Here is a 20,997-nt window from a genome sequence, read left to right on the forward strand (position 1 = left end):
CAGTTTTATGTCGTTTTTATATTCATAACTGGATCTATGTACCTATAAAGATTGAGTCAATATTCCAATATCCACGGATATGTGTTCTACAATTCAAAATACAACATAAAAAACAAATAAGAATACTAAAAACTCCAAAACTAAGCCGCTTTCAGGTAAAATAGCAAGGCCCTGTTTGTTTCAGAGATTTACGGGTTTTTAAATTTAATCGATTTCCCCTCACACAAGGCTAGAGTTGCTATAGATTTACGATTTTGTCAACTACTTGATAATATCTTGTGATTTGTATTCGTTTTGATAATGATACATATTAATTTAATATTTAATAAGTTATTTCCTCATATTTTTATATGAAATTAACTGTTATTGTGTACATAAACAAAAATTGCAAAATACAAAAATTTTAGAAGTATCAAACAAGATATAGTTTTACAAAAAAAATTACTTTATCATAATCGTTTCGCATTCGTTACATAATAATCTAGTATTTAAATAAAAATTTTCTAATTTCATTATTTGTATATAGAACTAAAAGTAAAATAAATAAAATTTTCTAAACAAATTGAGTTTTGTTTAGATTCATCTTATTTCGTAAAGACGCTCCCGAGAATATTATGTCATTGGCATCATAAGAAGTTCCGCCCCCGCTCGACCGATGGCGCCACAACGGCACAGCATGTGCATATGGCCGCTACCGAATCGGTGTTGTTATGTGGTGGTGCGATCCGTTTTTTAAAATAACCGCTAAATTTCCGAGTTAATAAATTCCTGGTTCCGTTGGAAACTATTTTGTGTAGTGCTTGACCGAATTGTGGCGATACCGTTTCGATTTTTTCACCCGTCGAACAGCACGAAAAGGTAAAACGAACATATTTGGTTATGTCGACTGTATTTTGTTATTTTTATGCGACATCCAGCACTCTGTGACATGTTTATATTATTGTAAACATTTCTAAGGGATGTGTTGCATCAAGTCTTGAGACAATTTTTACGTAGGAAGTAAGAATAATGTTATATTCTAAAAAAAAAGTTGACATGAACTATAAAAAAGTTGGTTCTTTAAGAAATTGTTTATAAACAGTATTGTTTATCTTTTATTTTTTGGCGCGTTTATCAATTGTTTTTGTAATGTGTCGTAGGAAGAGAGACAGATGATTCATCTCGTTAAAATAAATCGACGTAAAGTGGAAGAATCTCAATGGTCTTTGTGAAATCTTTATATACAGCTAACAATGTTTATAATTAATTAATATTTATGTCATAATGTCGGTGTTTTAATAAGAACTACGTTCGCGATATAAATTAAACGAATGGGAGATAAAATTCTTTCATACCCACGGATTTCTAAATATTTCCACGCCTACGATACTTGTACATACAATATTGGATTGCATTGAAACACGACTATATAATATAACAATTAAATAAAATTAAAAAATTTTTAAACATGTTTTTGTCATTATTTGAAAAAACAGCATCGGTTGCTAATGGCAACGATTAATGTGCTTTAACGCTTACGTGCAGGATTAAAAATAAATAATTTAAATACGTTGCACGTGATCAACTGAAACGGGCGCAACTCATATACATGATTAATCATACAGACTGGTATGAAATAAAATTAAAATGAAATATGGTAAAATCCTCATAAATAATTGGTATTTCGTAAGGTTGTAATTCGTAACTGGTAAGCTTACTCAATTTAACTTTCAATCCATCGTATGTATATCGGCAAAATTGCGTATAGAGTCCTAAACTCCTTTTGTCTACAGTGTTTTTAATAATTGCATTCTTGATGTCTACATGGAGTGTATTTTATTCATAACACGATTTTAGTACGTCAATTCACAGAAAATACGAAGTACTCCGATTACCTGTTTATTGATCGATGGCACTGTAGACAAATCATAAGATTTATTCAGAGGGTTGCTGCACGTGATGTATAAAGTGGATTTTATTTAAAATTCTGAAAACACTATAGTATGTCAATACTAAATATCTCACCCATATACAATTGTACTCATAATTCAGTTGTTCTCCACATCTAAAATCCTTAGTTCTCTCTCTCTTCAATCGTCCGATTTCAGACATCGTGACTCGTTCATGGAGGTTGTATCTTTACTTGGTCTATATATCTTGCCTCTTGACCTTTTGCCATCAACCTTCCCCTACATCATGAATTTTTCCATGCCGTCCTTCCGTATTAAATGACCGAAGAATTTAAGTATGCTACGCTGGACTCTTGGTAGTAATTATCGCGTATTTTTAGTTCTTCTAGAATGGATGCTTCAATCTTCCTTCAGTATATGCTACATTAGAAGTCTTGATTTACTTTCTTTGCGTATATAGTGGTAATCAGTCTTCTTTGCCATTTCGATTCTTCTCTTTATTTCTCGTTCTGAGTCGCCCCTATTTGTTATTTTCCTGCCCAGATAGATGATCTGATCCTTAACCCCTATGGCATGGATTAGCTGCAACGGTCGAGGTAACATACCCGCTCGATCTATAATCATCAAGTAGCATTAGTACAAAATAATATAAATTTGTTCAAGGATAACTAACTATAAAATCTTCTGATATCCTTGGTCAAATCAGAAAAACAAAACACCGACAGGATTTTACAGAATTATATACGAGTACGTATGTAGGATGTGCAACACACAAATAGTCTGGTTACACCAAGCATGTCAAGGATTTTTCAATTTTTTAATGCCATCTATACTCGACCATTGCTAAGGACCATAATTTTGAGATCTAGGTTTTTGACTGCTAACTGTAAGAAAACAGACTTTCGATTAAAACACTAAAACTCTCTCTCCCTTATTAGAACATTCAGCCGTATTTTTTTCTCCATAGTTTTCATCCGTGGTAGCTACGGGGCTACAGTCTTGCTGTGAAGGTTGTAAGAACCATCATTCTTCTTTGATCTTGCATTATTACGCATCAACCTCATTTCTTTCTGTATATTAAGTCTGTTTTTTCAGACAATTATAAAACAAAAATTTTAATTATATGCATAAATATAGTATAGTATATAGTATAAAAATAACTTTACGATAACGGCTAAATTGTAATTGTGTTAAAATAATTTATTCACGTTGAAAATGTGTCAACTTTAGAAATATGCAATTATGACGCCGTCATTGGTACAAATCGAGTCCATCAGTTTTGGCTTTATTCAATTATATTCGCATAAGAGCAGTGAACGGTTTTTTTACTTGCCCACCACTTTCTCTTAGCATACCATTTTTGTACATCTTTTAATCCTGCTCCCACATATGGCAACGCAAGTTATTGCACATTATTATATATAGTGTATTTCTCAACAGCTATATTAACTGACATTTAGATAATTCTGCACCTACAACACGTATTTTTAATGTCAATTCAATAACTATTCAGTTCTGCTCTTAGGCAGATCTGTAAAGAGTACTGTGCTATCGACCAATTTTTCCTACTAATTCCTTCCTTGATATACAGGGTGATTCAAATTCTTTGTACACATTGACGTTTTGTTCTTGTGTCAATATTAAGTAAACAATCTTGTAAATGTTGACGAAGTAACTTCACACAGGGTTATTGTGATTTCCAACACCATCTGGAAATTTCGCACACCGCATCGACATTTTTAAGAGCAGTTCAGGTTATTAACTGTGAATGTGTCACCTTTCGTTGTTAGCGCAGTGCAATTTCCCGGTCGCTTCAACCGCACGGTTATTACTGGAGTAATAAAATTTTACGTCGGTGCGAAAAAGCTCGTAAACTCCCGTTTTTAATATTGGGGTAATATGCAAAAGGAACTCAATCCCCCCTCACTCGAGGAATCGAACAGCTGAAAGCCATTTCTAAAGATGGTTATTTTCAATATTGTTTATGGTAACGTATTAACAATAAATATTGTTTTATTTGATTTGGAGCTTGTTTTAATTTTATGTGGTCTTTGTCACCTCTTTTTACTGTTTTACATTTATCATTTTGACGCCATCAACACTGACCATTCTTTTATAGTAGGCATCATTAATTTTCTGCTATTCATTTGAACGCGGGTTTAGAAAAGAGCTCGTCTTTATTTATACTTTCTTTTGAGGTCTCGGTTATTGATTTTATGTATCCTTCATAAAGTATTTGTGGAAAGATTTATTTATATGATATAGCTTATTAATAATTTAGAAACGCTAGAAACTATGTAGTAATACTATACATTGCGGCGTGGTAAACTTTCCGTTTCGTTTAATTTTAGGATTTCATATTTCATAGGGTGTAATGAAGCATAACGGATTTTAGCCGACATCATTTTTCGCTTCCATGAACCTGATTGAATATCTGCGCGATATTGTATATGTTCTTTTGCGTAGGCGCATCTTTTGAGAGGATACGAGATGAAACGAGATTCAAATGTGATTTCTCTACGTCTCTTTAAGTACATAAAGAAGGATTATTAATTCGAGTTATTAATAAGTTAATAAGAGTACTAGATAAATGTTGGAGGACTTTTTTAATTACATATCCTGTGGGGTAGTTTTATTACGGTGAATTCTATAAACAATCTGCATTTATGGTACAGTTATTCGGGCACCCTTCCCCATTCTTTAGGTCGGTGTTAAAATTCCCACGAGTGGAGAGCTGTTTAAATAGTGATTTATTAAGGGCGATAGAGGGTGCAGTGCCAGAGGTAATTTGCTCTTTTTTTCAAGCCGTTAAAGCTTCGCATGTAACTAGATAGCGCTTGTGCACGCAGGTTTATCTGAGCATCCAGAAACTACCATGCTTCATTTGTTTTGCTTATTTAACAATTGAGATTCTAATTAGTTACCTAAATACACTGAAAACTTTGCTCAGTTTACTTTAAGTGTATTTATTATACCGTTAGTTTGCATTCAAATTACAAAGGAAATTAACATCACAATGTTGCAAACAAGACAATTTAGTTTTTATATGATAATTGTTTAAATTTACCGATTTCTCAACCCGAATCAGTCGCGCAGCTGCCGTTAAAGTGAAAGAATAGGGCATCAAATTGATTGATTGTCGCGGAATGACATGCACTTTTTTACTCTTACGATAATGGCATTGTTCTGTTTTCGGCGCGTGTTGTTGTTACGCAGTTTAGATAATTTTCCCCATTTCCAAACTGGCATTGTACTTACCTATATGGTAACGGCATCAGATCAATATTAACGGATCTGCAGTTGACAGGCTGTTCGGTACAAATTATTTAAACACAAAATCATCTAGTAATGGCTCAAAAAAAGACGTTTAATGTTATGTTTTAAGGCTTGGAATATGTAAATTACAATTGACTTCAGCGAATTTTACACAGATTTGAATACTTCATAATTAAACTTGAAACGAAACACTGCTTGTGCGAGCTTTAACATCCGATCAAGCTAATCTTATTCCTACAGGGGGGTTCTTTGGTCTTTAAAAGGAATAATATACCCTTGTAAATTTCCGCTAGTGACTCGTCGCTTACTCTAACATGCCTTAGGCTAACATCCGCTCTGCAGGAGCCACGTACAAAGACCTGGTTAAAAGGAAATTGCAACACAAATAAAAATGAAATTGCTTATGTATTCCTCGTGCGGTAAACATGTTTCTACTGGCAAGTAGTTCAGGGAAATCTATGTATGGGTTATGGATAATTAAAATTATTTTAAGATTTTCTTAGTATTCCATTTCTGCTTAATTTGATCCAAATATTTTATGGACACTTTCGTAATGTCAAAAGGTAGACATCTAATTTTTAACAGTGACCGGATTCATCCTCGATTTTTCAATAAATTGGTCGTCACGTGATATATGCCGCTGCGGCTCGACTGGCAATCGATGCCTTCTTTCATTGTATTTTTCAATTACATAGATGGAAGAATTTTCAATATAAACCGGTGGCAAATAGAAGTTCTGCCATATTGATATTAAACTTTTAACTTCGCATCGACATTTTAAAGCAGGAAAGAAGAGATTTGTTATTATGAACACAGTAAAACTTTTAAGAGACATTTACTATTGATATAGTTTAAAGCTTTTCGATTAAAAACTTTACGGCAATATTTTCGTTTCCCCGATTTTCTTTTTTGTTCAGCTAAACGATGTTAAACGTGAAGAAGAAGACATTTATTACGTGATAAACACTCGATTTATAGCAAATATAAATTTGGATCATGTCCAAATAGGACGTGGTATTACTCTTTGTTCGCTTGAAGTTTGGTTTTCTATGAAGTAGGTTATATGATTCAAAACGTTTATTAGGTTAACCTAAATCTACATACTGTTACTATTTAACCCTGTCACTGCTCTAGATGGATATATCACCAAAAATTTTCTTTGATACTCACACTGAAACCGCATTCTTACGCAAAACAAATTTAGTAAGTATCCGTAGCTTATGTTTGGTTGGAGATCAAATTCTTCCCTTCTGGTTGTACGTTCAGAGCACGTTTTCTGAATGCTGCTTCTAAACAGTGAAGTCTGATTGCGTCTGATAATCTGTGGTCGTTTTCGTTTTAGTGTAATTAATCAGATATTGGTTTGTAGCCATTCTCGGTGAAACTGCTGTGAGTTGATTCTGAAGTCTCTTGTGCATGAGAATTGTTTCTATTTAATTGAAAGTGAGATTAGAGAAGGAAATTCGTTTCTTTGAAAATTCCAAGAGTTTTAGATGAATATATTTTCCCGAAAAAAAAACTACTTTTAATTTAAATCGTTTTTATGGTCAGCTTTCAGCGAATGTGTTCGTGCGTCGGCGCACGTTCCACTGAAGGGAAACCGACCAAAACGTGCGCATTGGGGACCATTCCCGAAACTAAATTCATTAACTTTTCGACGAACCTCCGTTCTAACCCATCACACACGGCACATCGTGACAAAGAGAGAATGAAATGGAGAAGGGCCGATTGTAAAGGGTAACAAACTGGTAAAAACGCAGGTGATATTTCTCGTTTGATTAAAACACGACCGGGACTATAGCAAGTGGTGAGAGAGTGGTGAGCAGCGTAAATTTAGTTTGACCGGCTGTTGGCGTTACAGCCGTGTCCAATATTCGGAAAGTGTGTGTGAAATTCAGCGGTGGTCCGCCAAAATCGAGCGTCAGCTGTGAACCCCACATCAACAGAATGCGTCGCTCACTTTATCCTGTTTGGTTGCTAGTTATGTGTACTTTTTTTAACTAGAATTTAATCGCATCAAATTTTCAGGACATTTCTGACGTAAAATCATAAAACTTGACGAAAATAGAACGTGTGTAATCTGTCGTTTCTTGACATGGTCAACGTTCTTTATTAAAGCGTCAATATCTTCGGTGGATAACATAGTTTTCCTTGGTTTGGTAGATTAAGTAACTCGCCGCTCTTCAGCTGACATTGATGGATCCTTCTCATGTTTACCTTTAAAAGTTATCGACGGCGGTAATTTTGCGAGAGACAGCTTTGTTTAAGTTTCAACAAATATTCGACAGACAAAACACTGTTAATAATCGTAAACGAGATCTTTAGATCCATTTTATCTCGAAATTGAAACTGCTGTAACGATAGAAATAATGAAACTTCGTGATTTTCTCTTAGTTTACGAGTGAATGAGTGTGACGGAATGTAATAAAACAAACTCGAGTTGCTGAGTAATTTGAATTTGTTCATTGTTGCAAGTATTGTGGCCTAAATACGGCTATCGAGTAAGCGTTAACGATTATTTATTATACAAAAAAAATGAGGTATTCATCGTGACAGTTCATTAGCAAAAAACTTTAATGTACATAATCGATTTTCGCTTATCGAAGGCAATAAATTCAGTTCGGGTATTAAGCGGAGTTACTGAACTAAATCGCCAGAATTTTCTTTTGTCCTTCATATTTGCATTTCCTATAATGCGCTGTTATTAAATTGAAGTTGTACTGATACAAAATTGATTTAATTTTTCATTATTTAAATACATTTGATAAAATGCATAGAAAAGCAAGATACGTGTATTTACAGCTAGCTAATACATTGTGACGCATTGTATTCGCTTGTAAGATACTCTCTATGTGTATGTGAAGCTTTAGTATTCTTGCTCTTTATACTTTGAACCGGGTCTTTTATGACAAGAGCTATTATTATCACAACTGCAGTGCAGCGCACGGAATAATTATGAGAAGAGAAACAGTTAAATTCAGACTATCTCAAATAGGGCAAATTTAATGGCATTACAAGTCAATAATTTTGAAAAGTTTTTACTAATTTTACTAATAGGATAAATATCTCAGTATGTAATTGTATGGATGCAATTTTGCCTGCGATAGGAATTCTATCGTTCGTTTCTAACTCGAGCGTTTGTCGACAATTTCAAAGCTGCCATCGTTTGACAGATGAATACTCTCATGACGAAATTAATACCATTCTCGCTGACGTTTAATTATGGCCCGTTCCCTTTAGCGCTTCCCAATTGCCGATCGCGGCAGTGTCTCTCGTTTTTACTCGCTAATTTATTAAATAATTAACTCGGATTCTACAAAAAAGGGAGCTTCGAAACAGTGGCTAATTGGATTTTGAGTTTTATAGCTCGCAAATATTTAAATTCTACTCTCACGAGTACAAAAGAAAATTCGGATTCATTTCGAAAAGTACCCCTTTTTAGATTAATTGTTAACGTCGACAAATTTAAAACGAACAATAGCTTTATTTATCAAATCGGATTTGTATTACAGTTTATTGTTGACTACCAAAATTTTATATAAAATTTTATATTATTAAATAAGTGAATTTTTGTATCATATGACATAAACATATAAACCTTTTAAAATATAAGCTAAGCGCAAAAACATTTCATTTAGTTCTTGGTTCGTCGGGCAAGGAAAGCCCATCTTTGCTCCACCGTTCCTCGCGTCGGGAAAGATGTAATCTTGATCCAGTGGAAGGAGTGAATTCAGAGAAAAGGGTCCGAGCAGCCTTACGCCCTAAGAGCATTAGAAATTTAATTTATTTTACTTAAGCTTCCTAACGGACACCCGGAATTGCATCACCAGCTGCACTAACGTAACAAGGTTTAAGTTTACGCAGGGTGAATGAAGAAAATATTCTACATATTCCCAATTAAAAAAAAAAACTAAATTAAAAATTTTCTAAACTAACAAAATATAATTTATAAGTTAATTTTAGTTTTCATTCTCACCGGTTTTACATGTTAACATATTTATACCTAGTTCTCACTAAATTCACGTAAACAGTTTATCTATTCTGAGGTTGGTTTATTTAACGTTCATCACCTTCTCTAATGTAAGCTTATCAATCGCCGGAGTATACTAATTTAGAATGTTCAAGTATAAACATTACCGTTTATTTCGTTTCTTATAAACATTATCCTAATTTAATAACATAAGTCTAAAGTGGTGTTGATTAAATAAGAAAAGGAATAAATATTAAGCCTGACCGAGAAATTAGTTGAATTAAAAAGGCATCTACGAAAATTTTCTTGCCAAAGTTTCTTCATCGCTTTCATTCATTTCTACAAACGTGCGTGGTTTTCCTTCATATAATATGGAAAGGTCGAGCGAATGGGGGAAACTTTGGAAAGTTCATTATGATGATCAAATCCTCATTTTCATTAAACATGTCAAGTATTGTTTGACAAAAAGTGAGACTTTGTTGGTAATCCTGCTTATTCAACTGTTAGACTACCATAATTTTATATGGGTGTAATCGTAAGTTTTTATGTAAAATTCGCTGCACAGTGATCTACATTCGCTGGTGTTCTGCCTGTTCTGGCAAGGTTTCCTTTTCAATAACGAACCAATTCTATTTCCTTTGATGGTGATCCCTAAATTTCATTGCTAACTGTAAGAGTGATGCAGATATGTCAATTATATATAGTCGTCGTAGACGTGGAAACTTACTCAGCTCTAGTTATGTCATGCATTACTCTAATTTCGTACACCACACAGAGGATAGAACTACGAAGATTCATACGTTGATTTTGTGATTAGTATATTAAAAAATTGCTTGACATTTCGTGTGATGTTGGATCTCCTTTAGAAGAAGCATCAGAAGTGTTAAAAAAAGTTTTAAAGAGAAAATACTTTTGATTAAATAAAACTTTTTATATCAATTTAACGTAACGTTAAAAATTTATAAAATTTCCCATAGATTTAACCTATCTGATGCATAAACGAATATAAAAAAAGAATAAAGTATATTGGAAACAGACGAAAATTCAATTTCCGGTTTAGTGATACAAAAGGAGGTATATGCTAGATTAATTTTGAACATCGCGAATAGTAAAATCCGCGAAAGAGGTGGGTATGTGTTTCGAGAGGAATCCAGTTGCCGATATCGATTGGCATGTAAACGTCATGCTTATATCTTTTGCTTTGTACCCGGAATACCGAACCGTGCCGTGGAACACGTTTTCCATTTATTGTTTAGGCCCGACGGGTGATGCTGGTTTACGTCTTCGGGCATTCCACCATGCAAGAAAAGCTCCTCCTGCCTGTTTCGGGCCAACTAAAATATGTACGGCTGCAAATCGTGCCAGTCTCGTCCAGAGACAGAAATTGCTGAAAATCTTATAGAAAAATACACCCTGACATCTCCGCTTGAAATAATTATCGGTTGCTTTGATGTTGGCAATTTAATACGATTTACTTCGATTGATTCGAGTTATTATTAGTTAGTTCTAATTGGTGGAAAGTGTTTTAATCAAATAATTTTTGATTTAATAAAAAATTATAAAGAAAAGATATAAAGAATTGGTTACTTAATTATTATTGGAATTTCCAGAGAATTTCTCATAAGCTTGAGGACTGTGGATGACTAAATATGTTAAATAGAGTCAGATTACATAAAGGAGTACTATTTTTTAAAATACTCGTTGATAAGGTTCCGGTATATTTACATAAAAAAATTAGATATCGTACTGATATACATAATATAAATATTCGGGCTTAATAATTAAATTTAAGGGCTTATTGTGTGAGCGGCAGTTCGGTCAGGGGTAGTCATCTTTTTAGTAACGTTTATAGTAGTAGTTTTTGTTGTTGCGCATACTATTGTATTGAGATGTATTTTGTTTCTTTATGAGGGGCTAGCGGTAGAACAGGCTGCATTTCTATGTTGTCTGAGTTGGCCCTATTAGCTTTTGCTATGTATATAGTACACATTTTTTTTCTTTACATTATATTCAAAAAAAGGCTAGTAAAAGTTATTATTATTATATTAGTATTATTAATAATTTTTTCTTTGATTTTCAGGTATCGCGGTCGTGTAACCTACATTCATATCACCTGTTTCTGGTAAACGGTAAGTTCTACAAATTCTCTTCCGTACTTCATTGATCGGTCCCTTAATATATGTATTAGAATCGGTAGACGATTGACAAAGACGTTTCTTGCACGCGATCCATAAATTTTTAATATTACACAATTTTGAATTTGATATCGGATTCAGCTAAATCTTTTGATCAGAAATCTAAAAGAATTGTTTTAATAATAATTTTAATAAACGGTTCCTCAAATATGCTTAGACTATAAAATAATTACTTAGTTCCCTTTCGTTTGCAATCTGTGCTAAAATGTCCACATGAGTAAATAGCCTAACGCGTTTAGATGCATCGATAGTGGTGGAAATGGTAAAAGGCATTAAAAAAAATAGAGAAGAGGACGTGGATTTAAAAGTGCGGACGGTAAGAGTGATTATTTTAACGCATGATTACCAACAAGCTAAGAGCTTTGGTGTAAGAAGCTTTGGTTTTTATTAAACGTATTCTTAACATAGAATTTATGATCTAGTGGCAACCATATCATATACAGTGTGTTAATTAATTATCGTACCCGACGTCATCATTGCAAGTATGCAACCAATATCACAGTACTGGTACCGCAATATGCAAATCTCGTATTGCAATACCAATACTGTGATATTGGTTGCATAGTTACAATTATGATACAAACAGCAATAATTCTATTTTTTTTGTTGTTATGACGTACGAATTATTAAATTAACTGTTATTACGCTATTTTATTTTCTAGATAATATTAAAAAAAGTTGAAAACAATGTAGTTTATTCTGTCAATATTTTCCCGGTATCTCTCTTTACATATTGCATGCTGTCATAACCACGATGATGATTCGTACGAAGCCCGTTTCTTTTTGCTATCCGTCTGGAGTTTCATCGAGGGTCGTACAGCCACCGAACAGTTTTACGAGGGACATCCAAACCCGCACGTTATGTTACGTTGCAGACAACGTGCACTATGGCAAATCCGCCAGTGAGGATAGATGCAATGAAATATTTTCGAATATACTCGCGATTCGTTGACAGTGGGGCGCAAATTTAGCGTTCACCGATGCCCGGTTTTATTCTTTCCGCGCTGGGCTCATAGTTCGGGAAATAAATAAAACGGTCCGATTGTGAAATTGCAGACATTCGGAAATTCCGGTAAATCGACAATGGAATAAAATTTGTTTTTGTTTTCAAGCGGAATGTAAAGTGGGAGTTTTTAAAACGGGTATTTGTGTACGTCACGTTCAATCCGTTTAGTGGCAAATAAAGTGTTAAAATTTTTTTTAGGTTCCTTTTTTTTTTAAGTCACTTTTAATGATTGTTTAAATACATATGTGACTCCAAAAACTATTCGCTCACCATGCGTACTGGCACTATTAGTTTGATAAAAATAAATCTTTTCTTGCTAATTTCTTATAAAGACATTACAAAGTCTTTTTGTATTATAATAAATGTTTTCTATTGTAATTTATTTTATTTTTATCAAACTAATAGTGCGAATACGCATGGTGAGCGAATAGTTTTGGGCCACCTTCGTTTTACCTTGCATATATAAGTGTTTGTAAAATTTAGATTTGTCCTAATTTATAAAAAACAGTTTGATTAATCAACACCTATAAAATTATTAAGTGGATTGAAACAAAAAAAAATAATGGGGTCAATTAAAATCCATCGGGTTAACTGTGGTCGTTGCTGAGGTGGCACTAAAATCTCGACATGGGAGTAATTCGGAAAGGGTGGTACGGTTTAGAAGAAAAACGCATTGTTTTTTTGGGAAGGATTGCCAAGCCGAACCGTGCACTGCTATTCCTCCCTACCAGTTACAAATGTTACCTGTCAAACGCACCTCCGGCCCCCTCTATTGATTTAATACAACGCTTTTAGCGATTGTGGGGTACTCTTTTCGAACGGAAAATATACACCACGTTACTCTACCAGATTTCGATAGTGTTAGTCAACGTATATGTACGTTTATGAAAAAGGAAATTATTATTAATATAATGTATTATACTATATTTTTTAATTGGGAGGAATTTTTCAAAGCTATTTTTTTGGCGGCAGTTTCAAAGTCAAGGAGGATTTTAAGTAACCTGTACTTACGAATTTAATTAGTTATTTATTTTAACTAAAAATATATACTTTTAATCTGTTGTAACAAGGACTTTTCTACGATTTATACGGTAATAGCTGTTGCAACAATATGGCTGTCGGCAACATGTAGAATTTTCCTAGTGTAATATTTTCCGAAAACTGACCAATAGCAATCCTACTTTTTAGCGCTTCAATTTGAAAACACTCCTCCGAATTAAAAAATAGAGTGTAGCTACTAAAAAGGTAACTGTTTAACAGCTTCCGTTTCCATAGTAAATTTGTTTATGGGGTGTTGCCAATTTAGGTGGTCTAGGAACTTCTCGAGACGCTCTTTCCCATGCTGCCAGATGACAAAGGTGTCAATCACGTGACTAAACCATAGCTTTGGTTTCGCTTTTTCCATTGCTGCTCCTTTGCATTGCTCGTAGAACACAGTACTCCACTAGTACTGGAATGTACTTCGGTAAACCCTCCGGAATGAGTTTCCGGAAATACCATCTACGGCGCTTTTGACTGGTACTGTGGTAAATGAAGGTTCACTTCGAAACTTACCAGGCTATCCTTACCAACTTCATACTTTGATTGATTCCAGAAAATATGTAAAATCTTGACAAAGAGCTTCGCCAACTGGCACGTTGGAGAATTTATGGCACTGACAATATCTGGTTTACGAATTTTAGGTGGTCCTTAAATTCTTGGAGGTACTGGAACCTACAAAAAGAAACTTCTCTGTCGTGTTGCTGGAATTTTTCTAGATTTTAGCTTCATAATTTTCTTGTAGCTGGCTGAATCGAAACGGCTCGTCATCTTATCGTTGTCATTCATTTAGCCCTTATCGTCCGCTAGTTTATTATAATTACAATTTACACACCGGTGTATAATAAAAAAGGTTTGGTCCAATTCGTCATTTCTTCTGAATTATACAAATGGGTTAATCTAATTGGATTGTTTGTGTAGTATAGGGAAATCAATACGGGTTCTTAGTTCTGTTATTTTTTCTGTTTCCTTTTCTTCTTTTCCTATTTTATTTCAACCAGATATATTGTAGTTGATCACTTTGGTGTTAGGGGTTTCTGACAGCAATAAATTACATTTGTTTAATTGTGACTAATTAAAATCTTAAATCCTACTTATTTACAATACTGAATAGTTAATTAATTTAATTTGAATTGATAAAGATTTTGACTTAATAAATCTTATCATAAAATTTTGTGGGGTAATAAAGGTATGAAACGCTTTGAATTTATGTATAAAATTATAAAACATTCTTGTAATTAACTGCGCCTTCGCAAGTAGGTATGCTTACGGAGTACTTTGAAAGTATCGATACAAAAGTGTTACAGTAGTGTGCGGGGTCGTAAGAAGCTTATCGCGGGTAACTATCGCAACTTCCTAATTAGTACGTTAGTCCTGAATGTTATAGTTGTCAAACACGTTCCATGCCTCGGCGTTACTACATTTTCGACTTGCGGCGTCTTTGCTGCTAGCGCTCGATAACGACCCCGACGTCATGTGCAGGATATTCTGGGGTTCATGAGAGAAGACCTCGTCACGGTTCACTGCAATGTCGATGTACTCGCTTTTCTACCGTATATACATGCATTTGTTCCCTCCCAACACACATACATAAACGAATATAATAGTTGGTATACGAATATTGATTGTTTGTCGGGTCATTACAACAAAAGAGTAAAGCTAATTATATTCTGATTATCTTCTATTGAAATGTTAATGTGGCGCCATACTCGTACGCATCGTGGAACTCATTGTTTGTACTACACCAAGCGATACGATCATAAATATACAATTAATCGACAAAAGCATTTGTGTTGGAAAATTTTTGCGGTTTGTGGCATCTAATTGATGAATTGCATTGGTTTATTTAATTAATTCCTACTGACCAATTTGTTTTAAAGGACATGTTGTTAATTTCATCAACGTTTGGTAAACTAACTTTTAAACAGTAATAAAAAAATTCATGTATTAATTTTAATGCATTGAATATATTATTAAATTTAATTATTAATAAATAATTGTTGAATACAAATCTAAACAATTTTGTCGTTTAAAATTTCGCTTTATAAAACAATTTTTTTTAACCTGATATTCTAATTACAAAGATACCTAAGACAAAACCACTGTAAGTTTAAGAACGGCCCTGCGGTGTTTTATCGCTAACGCAGCGTGGAGTCGAAATCTTAAACCAATAAAATTTATCGCCCACTGTCTCGTAAACTTGATCAAAATAGAAAGAGGGTTGCAATTACAATCTACTTCGTGTTCTTGCTTTAGTTAAATTGCGGTTAAAATATCTTTGCTCTCATTATTTTTAGTTATACGAATATATTTTAGGACACGCTGTATGTTTATATTAGATTTCTTATTACTTTTAATGTATTTTATTTGTTAAATTTTTTTAAATTATTTATTTTAACTAAATATTTTGATATTATCATTTAAACCACCTGTAAATATAGTAATTTAGAGCCTGATTTTGATTTAATCAATACCGCTATGGATCGGTAAAGTAGGATTCTGTACGATGAAAATTAAATCGCGCACCCTACCGGTTTGTAGCAGAACCAAGTAGGGAACTAGTCCTGCAGCTTCTGCAAATCAATAAAGCACTGCTTCCAACTTTTACCACCCCTGCAGAGTTCTACAGCGAGCGTTCCTTATTGATTTTTCAAGTTAACCTGTAAGCTGTAACATGTTTTTAGTTCTTGAATCCACCCTTGTAACTCTTACTCACCAGGTGGCTAAAAGCTCAGTATTGATTTTACCCTCACAGATTTCATCCCTTCTAGCATAGAGGACGCTCTATGTTCTATTTGAGATGTTAACCTCTCCGGAAAATCCATACATTGGCCTCTATGAATGTGTGAGTTTAGGCGATGCAAGTAACATGGTACGTTATATTTCAATAAAATTGTGTTAATGCATAAATGCTGTTTTTCACAAACCTTTTACAAAACATTTTAGGCAGTTAAGATTGATCAATAAACATTTAACTTTTACATTGATGACTATCTATTTTTATATTATATCAATTTCCACTTTTTAATGTTTAATTTACATAAAAATTTTGTTTTTACAATATTTATTTGCTTACATCAATTATGAGAAATTATTGGAATTGTCAGGAATATCTAGAAATGTTACAACACAATAATATATATAGATATATAGGAAGGTATATGGAGGGCTTTACATATTTAAATTGATAATATGCAAATTTCGCGTTAATCCGATCTGCAGTAATGGATTTCACGGTAAAAAGCAATAAAGGGCTGCCGATGCCAGAATCCTGGTTCTACCACTACGTTGACTGCTGACGTTCCAGCCAGATCGAAATAATTTATTCATATTTATATTAAACAGAATCGACGCTCTTCAAGCTTGAGCTGCGCTATTTTCTCGGCAGCCTTTTATGTTTTTGCAAAATAGGAGCATCCCCTAAAGGTAACATGAATACGCAATGATATTATTCTAAAATTTATTGATCAATTCTACAAATGAACGTATACGAATATCATTTTCCAATTAAAATTCTACAGTTTTCATGTTACACATGTTTCTAACGGTTTTGCGCCAGTCGTGAATAAACTTTTAATAACTCGTCTATTTTGTAACTTGTATTTCGAAATATATACATACGGTGCAGCTTGTTTAACGATTATTTGTGACCGCCATAACGTAAAAGTCTAGATAATCGTGGGACTCTGTACGTTGCCGTCGTTATCTTAATAATTATAAATGTTTGTTGCTTGGCCTCATCGTTTCTCTGCACGCTACAGCACTTTCTTTGTTCACAATTTCATTACCACACTTTAAACTTGAATGCAATATTTCATTACGAATTAATTACTTCTTTATTTTTAAATTATTTTTCTTTAGAGACCGGGAGTGTCCCATATTATTTCGGTTTGATCGCAATGCTATTATCTGAATGTAATTTTGGTTCTTTTTCGAAGTCGTCGTAGACCGTACGAGCGCAAAAGCATTCCGTAAGGACATTTATCGTTATACAGACAACGAAAAGGCGACAGGAGAAACCGAAAACTGAAAGATAGTCTAGGTAGTGGGACGGGTTGTCGTTGAAGAACAATCGAATACCATGGCATATAAAGCATTTCTGACACACTCGTCGTAATACTTCGTCTTAAGACTTTTGGATGAAGGAGAAGGCACGTTCCTTTGACATCGAGAATGGATATTGAATAAACGAATACTTTAAATATTCCACCAAAAACTATTTTAGTTCTTTGAATATTTAATGTTAAAACATTTTTGGTTACTTCATTTGATGACCGCGAAAATGTGTCTGAATGAGTACCTGTTGGTGAATACCGTAAATGGCAATTTGCTAGGGAGCTTGTGGAATGAGAAGTTGCGTTCAAGCTACTAATGGAGTATCATTACGCGATGCAAACCTATTAGTTATAATAAACGCCAGCAGTAAAAGCTTGTTTTACGGATAATTACCAAATGTTCCTCAAATAATACATGCGGCTAATGCACCCCGGTTGTAGAGCTTTATTAGCTATCATGTCCTATAAATATTTTACCTTAAACCATACACTATTGGATCGTTTAACTAACACTAAACGCGTATTTTCCTCCTACATTGATAACATTTAATATTAATTAAAATTTATGGTTTTAATCAGTTAAGAAACGGTACCTCATCTTTAATATTTGTTAAATTCATCAAAGCTTTAGAGAATAAATTATTAAGGAATACCTGCAGTCTTTTGATGGAACGACATTCAAAATTTAGGCCGATAGGGGACAGAGGGATAGAAATTAAATTAGTAAAAGTATTGAATCTCTGGAGCGGTAATTTAAGTTAAATTGGTATTAGTGGAGGCTATCGATCGTGAGTACACAACCGGGATGGGGATAGAGTCGCTGCGATTGCGATGAAATATTTAGAAGGTGGCCATTTTCACCAGGATGTACGCCACCATTACGTAATTGGGGCACATCATTTAAAATTGAATCGGTAACGGGTTAATTAAATTAGTTGACTAACGTATATCCATGCCAAATCTATTTTACGCAAGCGTTTACTTATTTCACGTTACTTACATGCTTTCGAAAAGTAAAAAAATTTCCTTGGTTTTCAATTAATTTGTAGTTTACGTACATATAGGTACAGTACTGAAATTAATAGGTCATTTACAACATTTAAATACAAGTGTACGATTTAATTGGAATATCGGTGGTAACTGAACCCCATGCAAAGTCCACGCTAACAGGTTTGCCGCATTTGGTTGCATGCGTTGCCGTTATTTTACGTAGCCCGGTTGCATCATTAGCCGGAAACGAAAGCTATTTTACCGTCAATTATATTAATTAATTCGATAGAGTCGATGGATAAATGTACACGTGTACGATTGCCAAAGCGAAGCACGCACAGCTAGTCCGCACGCTAAACATTGCCGCGTCCGAGCAACCACAGCACAATTATCGAAATGTTGTACTGTGTAGCTCTGTTGTAATCTGCAACCTGATTTTACTAAAATGTTGGTTTAAATAGCAATTCATAATGTCATGAACAGAATTCTGTTTCTACTAACCTCCGACTGTAAACTGATATAGCCGAACTCATACTTTTATGATAAATTGTATAACAATATGAAAATTATCTTCCGTGTGTTCATTATCTCGTGGGAGATTATAAAAATGAGTTACACGTTAAAGCACTATCTTTAATCCCGTATGCATAGTTTCTGTACTGGTTAAGTAAAAGCGGGTTGGAAAGTAAGCATTGTCTTATTATCAACGGAATACTAATCGGATAGGAATGGAGCGCGTAGTGAGGAGAAGTTCAGGGAGACTCCAAAGGTGGAGGCGGTACGAAGTGCGGCTGCGACGACACCGCCTCCAAGTCTTGCCTAAAATTAACGCGCTCATTTGCATTTTAGTGTGTTGTTAACCCCGTGTAACTTCAATGCATCCCTAATTCACAATATTTGTTAATGCACTCGAAACGGAACTTTATCGTGTTCGGAGTTCCTCCGCTCTGGGAAGCTTTATAATGTCCCAGAAGGTGACCTGGCTCGCAAATGGACCATTCCTTAAGTTTACATTAGCGAACATCAAATTCCTCTAATTTGAATATATTTTATTTTCTCGATTTGTAAGTCTTATATTAGATGTCAGGTGAAACAATTTTGAAAATTCACGGTGAAAATTGGTTAAATTGTTTCAGAGATTTACACCTCATTACCGTTATTGGGACCGGTGGTGTGGCGGATACGAAAGGATTTAGTTGTCAATTAGTCCGACGAACCAGACCTTTGTGGTGCAACTCGTTAACTGAAAAGACCGGAACAGCACCACAAGACAGTTGTAATCTTGCAGGGCGTACGTTGTTTAGTCTGGCGTTAAATGGTCATCTGGTTAAGGAAAGGTTTTCCTTCGTTTGCACCTGTTAACCATTTACCCAGCTCCCATGCCCTAACGCTCCAATACCACTAACAATGTTTGCAATATTCCACTTGATAGGGTCGAAATGGATATACAACAACGTTGACGATTCTTTCTATAGCAGAACTATTATTAAAAAAACAAAAACATACTAACATTATCTTTTAATTAAAATCTACATGTTTTTTAATTCGTTTATCTGTCACGATATTATGTGGTTTATAGATTTTCCCTATGTGGTTTTTGTTGGTCATCTATCCTTTACTGCTGAAATTTGCAAGTGAAATCAGTAACCACTCCCCAAGTGGTACTAAGTATTAATCGTCGTATCGTCGCCAATACGGTAGTCTGCCTAGTGCATTTAGTTTTTGTCCGTTGGGGATGTTCCGGACTTTCTGGAGAGGCGGGAGGTGGCATGATTTAGGGGGTTTCGTCGGTCTAGAAACAGTGTGAAAAACGAATGGAAGGGAGCACATGCACGACATTAAGCGGGCTCCTGGGCGGCTGGTAATGCATGTAAGTGTTTTGTAAGTAGTGGGCCGCGATCCGGACGCCATACTAAGTAGCCGTCGAGAGATGGCGGCAGTCCGCGGTCGTAGGTGGGGCCACTGCCGCCAGGGGGAACGGGGCCGGGCTGTAATGGCGAGACTCTACGCCATCTGGATCCGGGGTTAAGTGCTCGCCCGGGTCCGGCAAAGGAACATCCATTCATCTTGATGCGTTGACTTCTCCTATAAGTTAACTAGCCGACCGAGAGAGAAGAGACACTCCATACCCATTTGGCCGTCCTCGGACCGGACGACCGGATGGGTTTCCTAAGGGATGACACTGCACCACACCTCCTCCTATTCCCGAGACATGATACATTGGCGGAATTGCGGTAGATTGGAACAGGAACCGCTCGGTTCGCGATGACGAGGTCACCAAGAGGATCGAGAATGCGAAATTGTACATTTGCATTCTGATAAAGGGAGTTTCATTACATTAAATCGCAATGGATAAGAAATTAATTTCATTATGCAATTAATTTTGATAAATATTACAACTTTATCAAATTCACTTTATTTCTACTTTATTATCTACGAACGTATTAGTTAAAAATACATATTAGGAAAAATTGTTTTTTCTGGCATGCGTAGTAGGTAATAGGTGATTACCAAGATCAGAGAAATTATTTATATCAGATCGATGTCAATTACGCTTCAACAAGACTCTTACAAGAGA

General features: G+C 34.7%; 1 protein-coding gene across 6 annotated transcripts in view; it reads left to right on the top strand.

The window, feature by feature from the left end:
* Positions 1–20,997, top strand: part of LOC111427063 (tyrosine-protein phosphatase Lar) — a 205,423-nt gene that overhangs the window by 45,224 nt on the left and 139,202 nt on the right. For 4 of the 6 annotated variants that reach the window (XM_023062029.2, XM_023062035.2, XM_023062032.2 and 1 more), the window contains exons 1-2: positions 677–858; positions 11,216–11,264. The gene's annotated coding sequence lies outside the window, so the exon portion shown is untranslated. Of the gene's footprint in view, positions 1–665; positions 859–11,215; positions 11,265–20,997 lie in introns of those variants that run through there. The other 2 variants (XM_071193972.1, XM_071193971.1) reach the window with 2 other exon arrangements.

Source organism: Onthophagus taurus, chromosome 2, assembly GCF_036711975.1.
Source record: "Onthophagus taurus isolate NC chromosome 2, IU_Otau_3.0, whole genome shotgun sequence".
Taxonomy (NCBI): Eukaryota; Metazoa; Arthropoda; class Insecta; order Coleoptera; family Scarabaeidae; genus Onthophagus; species Onthophagus taurus.